Genomic DNA, 13680 nt, shown 5'->3' with positions numbered 1-13680 from the left:
TTTTCTATTGTTTGGTAGGTATGTAAAATTTTTTTGAGTTTGTATGATTAAATATAAAATTTTATTTATTCGAGAAAGGGTGTCATAACGTTAAATGTAATGGAAACCAAAATATTATGATAGAACAAGTAAATAATGAAATGAAAAACAAGGAAATAGAACCATATTACAAGTAGACTACTTGTAATAGCAGTAGTACATGTGGTTGACAACAAGATCACGTGTTTCAGTGTGGGCACCCTGGGCATTTCTTACTACGCTTGGTGTGACCTTCTTGGTTACATACACTAAATTTCTTTCTAGACCGCGGACCATCAATCTCCGTTCGGATCCGCACCGATTGTCCCTTATCCCCGCGCTTTTTCTTTAGCTTTTTCAAGGACTCTTCCGGCACTAACTTTCCATACCCCTGCTAAGGTACGGGTAAGTCGTAGTTCCCGTATTGAGTTGGTTCCAGCGGATAAATTATTGGCCTGTACAAGTCCTGCATTGTTTGGTTCTTATGGAAATTTTTGATTAAATGCTCCCAACTCAATCCATGTGTTATACAACCTGCCATTGTATGGGAGCACAGCATGTGATGGGTCGCCCATTTTCCACAGGTGCACGTACGGTCATTGAGGTTGACAACCTGAGTTTTACATCCCTTTACCGTTCCCTTAGCAGTTGTGTACTGATGTGTTAGTATTTTCATAATCCCGCGGAGACGATGGAAAGTAATAACCGTATGTCCTGTTGCCTTCCTCCGAATTTTTGCTAACATAGCGGCGGAACGTGCACATAATTGTTGCCCCTCTTGCTAGACCGTCATGTTTCGATATTTGTCTATAATTGTGACCGCCTTGTAGAAGAGGTACTCCATCATTGCTGTTACTGGAAGAAAACGAGCCCTCTTTATGTTGTCGTTGAAGCCCTCAAGCATGTTTATGGTTGTTTGACCGTAGCGAACACCACTATCGTGGGAAAGTGTCCACCTCTCCACAGGTATTGTAGCAAGATATTGTAGGGCGGTGGGGGAAATTTCACCAATCCTTGACATATATGCGTCGTGCTTTGAGACTTGTGCGGTTCTTCCAGTTTTCCACATTAATTTTTTTAGTTTACCACCTGGGTGATGACTGCAAAAGTTACTCCTTACATGGAGGAGACAGAACCTATGGATGCCGAGTGGCTCAGCAAAACCGTTCTGAGGGTCTCGTAGGGCGGAGATAATAATGGCTGCACGGTCAGAAATGATGCAGACGTCGGTCCGTTGCCGACAGACATGTCTTCGAAGACGCTGCAAAAACCAAGACCAGTTCTAGTACGTTTCCTCGTCAACCAAGCCATAACAGAGAGGGAACGGGTGGTTGTTCGAATCAACACCCATAGCAATAAGCAGCTTGCACCTATATCTTCTTTTCAAGAATGTCCCATCTATTGAAATCATAGGACCTGCATGTTGCCACCCGTCCATCATTGCCTTTAAAGACTAAAAAATCCGCTTGCAGACGGACGTGCCCCGCTCCTTAACATGAGGGACAACATCGATCTCAGCAATGGTTCCAGGATTTGTCTTCATAATGGCTGCCAAGAACATGGGTAAAGCTTGGTAAGTTGTAGCCCAACTGCCAAACACTTCCTCAATTGCTATTTGCTTCCCTCTACACGCTTTCTTGTACCCAACTATGTGGTTGTGCTCGTTGTTGATCAGCGGGATAATGGTTTTAATGGGAATTTCTGGTGGATCTATTATCTGTTTCACATAAAACAGTAAATGTCAAACAAAATTCGGCTTTAATAAGTGGCGTTTGCTAAAGATTTACTTACAAGTGGTTTTACAAGCTGCGCAGTCATCCTTGCATATAACTTCTTGTGATCTTGTAACGGCTGATCGACCATGCATTTGTGTTCCTCTCTATTAACATTAATCCGCGAGTACCCGGAATCATGCATGAAAGCAGCCCTCATCCTCCAGTTACACCCCTCAACCCGGAAATGTACAATGAGCTGTTCTTTGTTACTCCTTGTAGTTTTATATGTACGATCAGTGTTAATATGTGCACGCCTCACTGCTCCCAAGAGCGTAGCTTTGTCACGGTAACACATTCCCTCACCCAGTTCCCCCTTGTCGAAGTCTTCATCAGCATATATATCATTAGGGTTATCTATGATTGGTGAAGTGTATTGTTCTGTGCGAAACCATGGAACCCTTGGAACATGATGTTCTTCTCCAACTACCGGAAATGTATTGGAAATTTCTTTATTTCTCTCTGAATGTCCTTCACCATCTTCGGTGGCAGAAGATTCCTCGTCGTCATCGTCGTGAAGGTGAAAATTCTCCTCACTTGATGAATTGGCTACAACTCCATCTGCCAGCAGGGCTAACCGCTGACCTGAAACTCTTCCCACCACATCACTTTCATAACTAGCCCCCCTTGAAACCCGCCACTGTATTGATTGTTTTCCCCTCCATACCCTCTACCATGTTCAGTAGTCCCCCCTCCATACCCTCCACCATATTGACTACTCCACCCTCCATTACCTCCACCATGTTCAATAGTCCCCCCTCCATACCCCTCACCATATTGACTACTCCCACCTCCATACCATGCACCATATTGACTACTCCCCCCTCCATAGCCTCCATCATATTGTATACTCCCCCCTCCATACCCCCCAACATATTGACTACGACCCCCTTCATACCATCCACCATGTTCACTAGCCCCCCTACCAGACCCTCCACCATGTTGAGTACTCCTCCCTCCATACCCTACACTTTGATCAAAAAGTACATTTGACCACAGTGGCCGTACATCACCACCGTATGTTGTTGCTGTTGGTTGTGACCCGAAATTATGCTGGAATGAGAACGGGTCATCAACAACAATTTCTTCTGTTTCAATGAACAAAGAAACATCTCCTTGAACGTTTAGCAACATGGCAGAAACACTTAACATGCGTGTAACATCATCATCACTTAAAATATCCATTTGATAAAAACCTTCAAATAGGTTGTACTGACCAAGATATGGATACTTTAAACTCAATTTTAAATTCCACTGATACGAACTAATGTTCATAAATTATACACGATACTTTTATGCTCATCGTAAGTGGTACTAAACCTAATAAACATCATTTTTTTTGGATCGAGAGAGTTGTTGATATTACTACCATCTCGAATAACTACACCACCCCAAAAAAAATTGACGTTTACGTGGCCTTCCATCTCCCTGCGTTGAAGACAACATTAACAGTTAGGAAACCAAATGTCAATATTTTAAATGTAAACAAACATATATGTAATACTGACATACCTTTTTCAACAGAGGAGTGTTAACAAGTATGAAGGATATTATTTTCCTAAAGATTTAGAAATTTAGAGTTGCAGTATGTTTTGAATACATGCAATGTAGGAGGACACATATAAATAGGAATAGAAGATGTAGGCTAGAGATAGCTAAAATAATAGTGAATTCAGATAGGAATGCATTATTGATAGAATCCAATGGAGATTTCCGATAGGATTTTTGTTAAAGGGAAATCTACTATTTTTGTCCCATTATTGATAGAATCCAATGGAAGATATGAAAGAGAAGATGAGATTCTTGAAATTTACAACAAAAGCAAATGTTGTATTATGATGTTTAATTTTTTTTGTTTAATTTAATTTGAGTTCGTGATTAATAAGTATGTCTTACAAATTTACTTGGCATAAGTAATTGTCTTACTCATCGTCAGATAAAAAATAATCAGAAACATAATCAGGACCTATAGCGAAATGATGATACATCATTGCAGTGTGGAGGTCGTCGTCTTCAACATACTCCTTACTTTTTCTTTGTAGGTCTTTACGGTTTAAGCGCATCCTCATTCGATTCTCTTCCTCTCTAGCACGAAATAATGCTAATTCCAGCTCATGAGGCGTGTCTCGCTGCATGTGTATGGCACGCTGTTTTGGTATTCGCACTCCTTCCTGGACACATTGGCCCATACAACTGTTGAGACATCCAACACGCCATTCCCATTCCCTCTGCATCGTGATTATTGAACTTCCTGTGTAACGTTCGTTCGGATCCATCGAGTACCTAAAATTGTCATCACAAAACCATTTCCTACCAATTGCTCGGTTAATATCACCAGGGGTATAATTCATTCTGTTGTTGTTACTCTATCGTGGAATTTAAATCACAAGGGGTATAACACACTCTATTTATAACATAAAAGTAGGTGCAAAGATACAGCCCTTTATGCTTCCCAGTAATGAGATGCAGTGTTGCATAACTTTATATCTTGTTAAATACTGTTTCATACTATTTTTGCAGGCTATCCAGCATACCTTATCTTCTTGCTACAGTAAACGTCACTGATGAAAGTAATGCAGCCAAGCATTAGACTATTCATGACACTTTCAAATTGCTAATAATTCATCATTCATGTGCTAAAGTGTATTTCGTATAGTGACTAGTCACTTCAAAATAATTGATGTTGAATGCATGTTACATCTGATAGGAATACGGAATGAAAATGAATGACCAGAAAATCATGATTTTTCTATATAACCTAAACCTCAAGATGTGAAACAAATTATAACTATCAATAGCATGTATTCTAACACAAATCGCAACTGGTTGCTCATAGAAAGAGATGATGATTACCGTAGTCTTAGAGTTATTGATGCTAAAGAGTACTTTGCTGGTGTACGTCGTGAATGGGCTTATCGACGTGAAGAATCTGACCGGTTGAGAGATGCCCTGCTTTCAATGGGTCTAAGAGTTCCAACTCGACATTCTATTGGCATATATTCTGAAGCGGGGGATAGTCTAACTTGGGCAGGTTTTAGAAAAAAAGTTATTAGGGTCGTGACAAGTATTAGAAAGGAAAATAACCGAATGTTGTTGCGTAGGACTCGTCAGTACATGTATGAACTGGCGCGAGATTCTGTCCGCGGCATTGGGAGAGAGCTTACAGAAGATGAGCAACACAGACTCTTACAAAATGAGAACTACCTTTCCGACGATTATATATCCGATGATTGACTTTGAATTATGTGCTATCTTATTTTATCCCTTTTTATATATTAAATTGTGTTTACTTATGGGATTTAAAAATGTATTTTACGAATCCTGCAATTATAAATACACTTATGAAGTCATAATTACTTCACGTGAACTGTCATTCAAAGTAGCCTATGTCTTCCTGACCAATTCACTTATAAATACAAAGTAATATAATATTAAAATTATAATATATATTACTAAGTAAAATATTTTACTAAGTAATATTACATCATTTTTTTAACTTAGTAATAATATAAATAGAAAGTAAAATAATATTAGTTCCAACTAATTTAATTACTATTTTTGGAACAAAGTAATAGAAACGTAATTTGAGAAAAAATGACACCAAATTATATTTTTATCAATTTTATATTAAGGCTCAAAATAGCCCTCTACCACATTTTCACACTTCGAATATTACCTTATTAGTTCCAACTATTTAATATTTTTTTTAAATGAAATATAGATTTTAATAACTATATTATTAATAAAAAAATTGAAATATATATTACTAAGTAAAATATTTTACTAAGTAATATAATATTAGTTCCAACTAATTTAATATTATTTTTGGAACTAAATAATATATACGTAATTTGAGAAAGCAATATTTCTATACACAGAAATGTATTAGGAGAAGAATATTTTCTATTAGGCAATTTAAAGAAAAATTGGTAGAATAGAAAAATAGAAAATAAGGAAAAAAGAAAGAGAAGGAGCGGGTAAGAGAAAAGAAGGAAAAAAGAAAGAGAAAAACCGAAGGGAGAGAAAGCAATATTATTTTTAATTGATGTTAATTAATTAGCCATCCGTTATTTACTGTTAATTGATTAAATTTTAGGAATTTATAATAAAATTATAAAATAATATGATATTTACGTAGTTTCGCAATAATAAATTTTTATTCTATAATAATAACGTGCCATTTATGTATAATTTATGTGTATAATTTTGCGTTTATTGTATTAATTCGTGGTAGAATTTTGCTTACTTACCTATTTTAAAATATTTTAAGCATGCATAAAATATTTTTAAAATATTTTAAGCATGCATAAAATTGTAAAAAGTTTGTATCTAGATTTGTCTAAGTAAAATTCAGGATTTTCAGCAAAATTTATTTTATATTATAAAAAGTTTGTATCTATAATTGTTTAAGTAAAGTTTATATTAATTTCATATGAGTTTAAAAGTAAAGTTAGTTATTTTTCCCGTGATTTTGTATTTATATGACTAATTGAAATGGACACCGAGAATAAATTGGATACATGTCTTTGTAACATAATTGCACTAGAGAGATTTCGAAATTAATTCGTAAATTTCGTTCGTAAATCTCTCTATTCTGCCTTACAATTACTTCGTAAATTTTGAAATTCTGCCTTATAGCAATCCAAATTAAGCCTTACAATTAAATGACTGGACGACAACTTATCCACCCGGGACCAATTGAAGGGGATTTACTTAACCAATAGAACAGACATCGTTCACAGTTTGTGTGGGATGGCACGGTACACCTCATTTTCCCAATATCCGTTATAATTTACAAAAGTCTTGGTTCGTATTTTAAATGCATAACTAGATATTTACTTGCAGGGTACTGGGGATCATTTGCGGCTACGTTCGAATTTCAAAACATACTAGGATTGTATTGAGGCGAACCCCCTACCACAACGTATCCACGATGCCGTAAGGGAAGCTGATTTCATAGGTGTTCTGCTAACCGGGAGTATGAGACATGATGTTGGGCTCATATCTGCTTTTCTTGATCGCTGGCGCCCGGAGACTCATACTTTCCATCTCCATTTTGGGGAGGCCACTGTGACATTGGAGGATGTTTACTACATATTGGGCCTACGCAGTGTCGGACGTCCAGTGTTACCTATTGGAGGGGATGTAGGTGCATCTTTACTGCATGAGCTTCTTGGTGTTGCCCTAGATCCAGAGCTAGATATGGATGTCATAAAGAAGGGTGAAATTAAGATCAGTTGGTTGGTTCGTCAATTTGGTGATTGTTCACATTTACACTCTTCTGCTGTCATGACTACGAGCGTGAGCTCCTGTACCACACGCGTGCGCACTTGCTTCTGCTCATTGGCTCTACTGTGCCGAATTACAGTGGTTAACGCATGCCTTTGAACCTCCTCCCATTTGTTCGGCACGTGGAACACATCAGTACTTACAGCTGGGGCAGTGCATGTCTGGCTTATCTTTATCGACGATTATGCTCCGCCAGTATTGGATATAAGACGGAGCTTTGTGGTTCCATGACTTTATTACAGGTACATATCCACACTACAACCTTCATGCATACTATTATATACATGAACCATGCTTCATACTTAATATTATATGCGTGCAGGTTTGGATCTATGAGCATTGTACAACCTTAGCTCCGATGCAGCGAAACGTTTATTTGATGCAGCATCCCCGTGCTCTGAGGTATGCTATATTCTGACTACTTCGTTTGATGTTGACAAATATTGCAACCATGTCATTAACACAATACATTTTGCTCTAGGTGGATGGTCCCATTGAATACTACGACTGTGCAGACACGTTCGTTACGCGGGATTCGCTATGACCTAGATACCATGTCGGAGGATTCCTTCAGGTGGAGGCCCTACGAGGATTGTGCGGATGAGGCACGAGACATCCCTGCGCTTGAGCTGTCACTTATGAGTGCACCTTCTCCCCTTAAATATAACTTACAACCCCAAAATAATATTAAATAAACATAATCGATTCCGGATTGGAACCGACAGATAACCCATTGTATCTTTACAACCTTCTGGATAAGCGCTTTCTCACTCAAAAACACCACTACCTGCTCTGGCAACCGGAAACCCTCAACACGGTAGGGACCACCAGGTACGCTCTTACGAGCAGTTCGCCTAAGCATGGCCATCTTCTTGCTTAACTGCCATGGTTAGATTAAAACAAAACATATAAGTATAAAACTCAGCAAGTAACTATAAAGCAGTTCAACGATATAAAATCCACAGTATGCTTTACCAATCTCAGGGCATTCTACTTTATTTGTTCTAGGTGGCAGATTTCCATCTTTCGGGTTATGAAAGGGTTATGAAGGAGAAATGTGGGGCTTTCAAGGAACAAGGCTCGAAGCAGGGTGAAAGCCGACATTCATCACAAATCATTAAAGGATCAAAACAGATCTTTCAGAATGGAAAGAAACAATATTTCACTATATGGAATCAATTTTATGATCAACAGATTTAAAATCAGGGTTTACGGGCTTTAAGCTTCACAATATCACAATCAACTCCTTTCAAAGCGATATAAACCATTTACATTTTTTTTCAAAGAATCAATTATTGAGTAGGAAGTTTCAATTCCTTTTTAAAATCAATATAGAACCCTTGATTGGACCACTTTATCTTTTCATTTCATTATAATACGGGTGATCAGCCCGTACCGACCTCCATCCGGTCTTTAAGGTACCATACGACATAATTTCAGCCTTAAACTGGACTAGCCCCGCTAGCCTCTTACAATGACTGGACTAGTCCCACTAGCCTCTTACGTCCAATCCAATCCATCAGGAATTCGTTTGGAAAACCTTGAGTTGGAAAAAGTAGGTTTTCTAAATTCATTTTATCATTACCCAGAATATGAAATCATTCTGACTCTTTCAAGTCGAAACTCATTCTTAGATTCAATTTTAAGAATTCAAAGTTAAGGAAATGAATCAAAGATAAACAAGATGAAATTCTAGGGGTTTTTGAATCAATGACAACAAGGTACTTAAGTCAAAAGAATCAGACTGTTCCAAGGAGCAATAGGGGATATGGTGATCAAAGAATATGGCATCATTATAAGGGGTTCGTAAAGGTAATTATAGGGTTTATAACAGTTCATGGCATAATAAATAAATTGAACAAAAAAAATAGGTTACCAAAGGGTTGAATCAATAAGCTTATCAGTAACAGTTTTACAAGATCAAAGACAGGGTATCTCAAATCGATATCAGGGGTTCATCATTTTAACAGTTCAATACTCTACATGGTATGAACAACATTCTCTCTATAACCATTTACACAAGTAATTAGAGTTACTTGCCTGAATTCGCTTTCCTGTTTCACAAAGGCTGAACTACTGCCACCAAGTATACCTTTCCCTTTCCTAGCCTGAATGCCCTCACGATCCGAATCTACAATCAAAACCAAAACCTCAATTAGTTTCTCAACTCTCGTTCCCGGAACGTTCACTCAATACGATAGCTCGAATATACTTCTGACTCGAACTATACGAGTATAGCTTATATACACACATGCACATAGCACATAACACATTCTTTTCTCATAGCCTTTATAACTTAAACTCGCTAACTCATGACTATAACTTATACGAGTACACGATTTCATTCATAGCTAATTACTTACGACCATAGCTATTACTTTATCAATCAACTTAATTTCTTTTTTTCCTTTTATCCTTAATTCGAACCAAAACCACAATCAAACAAACAATTCCAAAGATTTTCACATATAAACACTCAATCATTCTATCAATTGCCAAAAATTAGATTTTGACCTTTAATTCATATGGCCTATCCGGCCTTAACACTTATCATAATTAAGAATCAAACATGCGAAACCCTCATTTGACATGCATCAAGTATATCGTCCCAAAATAGTTTAATTTCATTCTTACAACTCATTTAAACTCATAATTCAAACATAATCATGGATGATCACTCAATTTATCACTTAATTCAACTTAATCAAGTAGAAACATTCGAAATTTCCAAGAATCACAACATGCATGCATCAACTTGGACTTTTAACCATTACTTATTCTCATTACACTACCAATTATAAAAACGATTGTCAATAAGTCATTCACATCAACAAAACCAACATAATCTTTCAAAAAATATTAAGAGTCATTCGGCCTCTTCAAGAAATTCTCACATGCAAACTCAATTTCAAACCATTGCATCTTAATTACACTAACCTCTTAACATTAAGTTAGATTAACATTCACATCCAGCAAAAATCAACTTATTAACTTGTAAATTACAAATCCATTCGGCCTTTCAAAAGAAACCATATGCAAACACAAAATAATCGATTAAATACTAGAGCTCAGTGTTTAACATCATTGCTCACCACCGGTTCACCGGAGTTCATCACCGGTGGCGGTGGCATCATGGTGGTGCCCCCATTCGGGGGTTTCCAACCTTCAACCACCGATTTTCTCAAGTGATTACACACATGCAAGCATTCATCTTCACTTTAAATCATTCAAGAATCAAAGCCCTTTTGTTTCCATGAAAACCGAATTCAAAACCACCAAATCCAACTTTAGTTTTTCTCAAAAACTTGAAGATAGTGACATACATGTATGTATATAGATATATAACACAAAATCTCACACAATCATGGTTCTATAACCGGAAAAAGAGTGAAGAACAAGTGAGAGATTGAAGAGAGAGAGTGTACCGAGAGTGAGAGAGAGAGAAATCCCGAGAGGGATGAAGAAATGAGAGAAAAAGAAAGAGAAGAGAGAAGCTCGGATAAAAAAAAAAAGAAAAGAGGAGGTGGTGGTCGGATTATATACTACCAAGGGAGGGGTAGCATGGTGATTGGATTATCTCGCATCTGATTCACTTTTTATTCTGAAAAGAAAATGAATTTGATCTGCAAATATCTCTCTCGGAAAAGATGAATTTGATTCGAATGATAATTTTAAAACGTGAATCTCGAAATTTGATTTCCAACCAATACTCATAATAAGATTTTGAGCGTACGGTTAATTTTATATGATTTTTATAAGTTTGTGCTAATAATAACACTTTATCACATAAAAATCAATTTAAAATGCAACGATCACCAAATAAATCCGTCCATCATTTTTAGAAAGTCTATAGGATTATTACGAGGATAACAGAACAAATCTCATGCAGTTATCTTACTCAGATAATTTTATAAAAATGCACGAAGGTTAAATAAACCTTTATTTAAATCAAATAATTCCCTTAAATCTGTAAAAATATCAACAGATCACGTAATCATGCGTACAGACAGACAAGCACACATATAAATACATCACAACTCATGTCTGATCATAGAAATTATCCTTCTTTAATATTATTCCTTTTTACGCGTTACTGGTCACGTTCTGTCTGACGGCCCGACGCTCAGCGTTTCAATTACGCTTCTCATCATCATTATCGACCGACACATCACTAGGACGCAATACTTCATTTAAACATTCATTTCACACAATCATGCATATTTCACATTTTATATACTTTAAACCCTTATTAAGACGGGTCCCGTTCTACCTGACGGCCCGACAACACAGCTTAACTCCTAAGCTGACTCTTTATATTGGAACGCTTTTACTTACGCTCCTAGATTCTAATATACAATAAAGACAATTAATCCACACTTAATCACATAATTATAATCACTTCACATAAATCACACTTTATTGACTTAAACACGTCGCAAAATTCTTAGTCGTCACATCAACACTAAAGGGAGGGGCATAGAAATGGTTCAGCAGAATCTCCTCCCGGAGCATCGACTGTTGGAAGGACTTCCGCGAGATATTTCTCAAGAGGTTCAGGGCGAACCGCATGAACGAGCTCCAGATGTGCCACTTGGAAACCATTCAACAAAGAAGCAGAGAAACTCTACCAGAATTCATCAAAAGGTTTCAAGAATCAGTCAACCAGCTCTCAAACCTGGAGGAGAAGGAAGCCGTGAATATTTTCCGGTGTAATCTCCACCCGGTTTCATGCGAAGGCTACGTGAAGGACCTGATCCATAGGGAGCCCTAAAGCCTTGCTTCGGCTTATGCGATGGCTTCGAAGTTATCAAGGAAAATGACTTCCTCGCCTCCATAAAGATGAATAGGCGGATCCGGGATGATGATGAGTCTCCGGAACGCCGCTCCACCTACAGAAAAGAAAAGAGACATAAGACAGACAGACAGACCAATTATGTGCAGCAATCTCGTGGGACCCCACCCCGGGACGACTACTCCAGACCACAGAAGATTGAAAGGAAGCCCAAGCCCAAAAGGGAGCCAAAACTGGAGCCCGAATGCTCAACCGGCCTCAGGCCGACATTTTGAAGCCGCTGCTGTTGCTGGCACCCCCCGGAGAACTGCTTTTCCTTTAAAATGTTCATTGAAGACCAAATCAAAAAGGGCAACATGAACCAGTACCTACAAAGAAGACTCGATGACAGAGATAAGCCCTCTAGCGGCGGGAAACACGTGGTCAACATGATCTTCGGAAGAACCTCCTCCCCACCCCGGAGTCCAGATGTGGACAATGATATCCTGATGATCCAATCTGCTGAAGATGAACGCATATATTTCTCTAATGCCGATTATGAGGGCCTGGATCCCGAACACAACCAAGCCTTGGTCGTGACTCTCGACATTGCCGATAATGAGGTACAAAGAATTTTGGTTGATAACGGTTCCTCAGCTAACATTGTCTTTGAGCATACCCTTAATAGGATGAAGTTGGGACACCTCCGCATGGATCCATGCCTCGAAGACCCTCTCTATGGATTCGGGAACAATATGATCCCGATCTGTGGGGTAATATAACTCCCCATGGTCTTTGGTGCCGCACCCCGGCAGGTATCTCATGTCATGAAGTTCTACGTGATAAGTGTTGCATCCTCTTACAACATGATTTTGGGAAGACCCACCATCACCAAGCTCTGGGCCATCCCGTCTACAATTCACTTGAAGCTAAAGTTTCCCACCCCGGGAGACATCGGAGAACTCATAGGGGACCGGGGCACATCTGGAAAATGCTACGGAAAAGCACTGGTCATGGTCGAAACTGACCCTGAAAACAGAAAGAAGGCAATGGCCTTACCCAAAGGCCAAATTCGCAAGAAGCATCGCGAACATCTCAGCAAAAGGCTAAAGTTGGACATCAACATGATAGAGGATTCAGGATACAGTGTAACCAACGCCGATGCCCGGATACAGAAATTTATGGAAATAAAAGAGAAAATCAAGGTAGAACCTGTTGCCCAGACGGTGAAGATAGAGTTGGAGCCCGGGAACCCCACCCGGAAGTTGAAAATTGGAAAAGGCCTAGAGACATCCTTCCAGGAAGAGCTCATCTTCCTGTTAAGGGACTATGCGGATGTATTCACATGGGCACTGGAAGATATGCCCGAAATTGACCAGTCTGTGGTAATGCACAGTCTGGACATAGACCCGAGGAAAAGACCGATCAAACAGAAAAGGAGAAACTTTGCCCCCGAGCGACAACAAGCAATAGATGAAGAAATAGAGAAGTTGCTCAGAGCCGACATCATCTGCGAAATCAAGTATCTCGACTGGCTCGCCAATATGGTGTTGGTCAAGAAACCGAACGGAAAGTGGAGAATGTGTGTCGACTACACGAGCCTCAACGCTGCAAGCCCCAAAGATTCCTATCCCCTCCCAAACATTGATCAGCTAATCGACGCAACTTCGGGCCACACCATGCTCAGCTTTATGGACGCCTTTTCATGATACAACCAGGTCCGCATGAATCCCGAAGACATCGCCAAAACAGCCTTTATCACTCATAGGGCAGTTTATGCCTTCATCATGATGCCCTTCGGGCTCATTAACACCGGAGCCACCTACCAGA

The sequence above is a fragment of the Apium graveolens genome, chromosome 10 (genome assembly GCF_009905375.1).
Source record: "Apium graveolens cultivar Ventura chromosome 10, ASM990537v1, whole genome shotgun sequence".
Classification (NCBI taxonomy): Eukaryota; Viridiplantae; Streptophyta; class Magnoliopsida; order Apiales; family Apiaceae; genus Apium; species Apium graveolens.
This window is presented reverse-complemented; position numbering follows the sequence as displayed.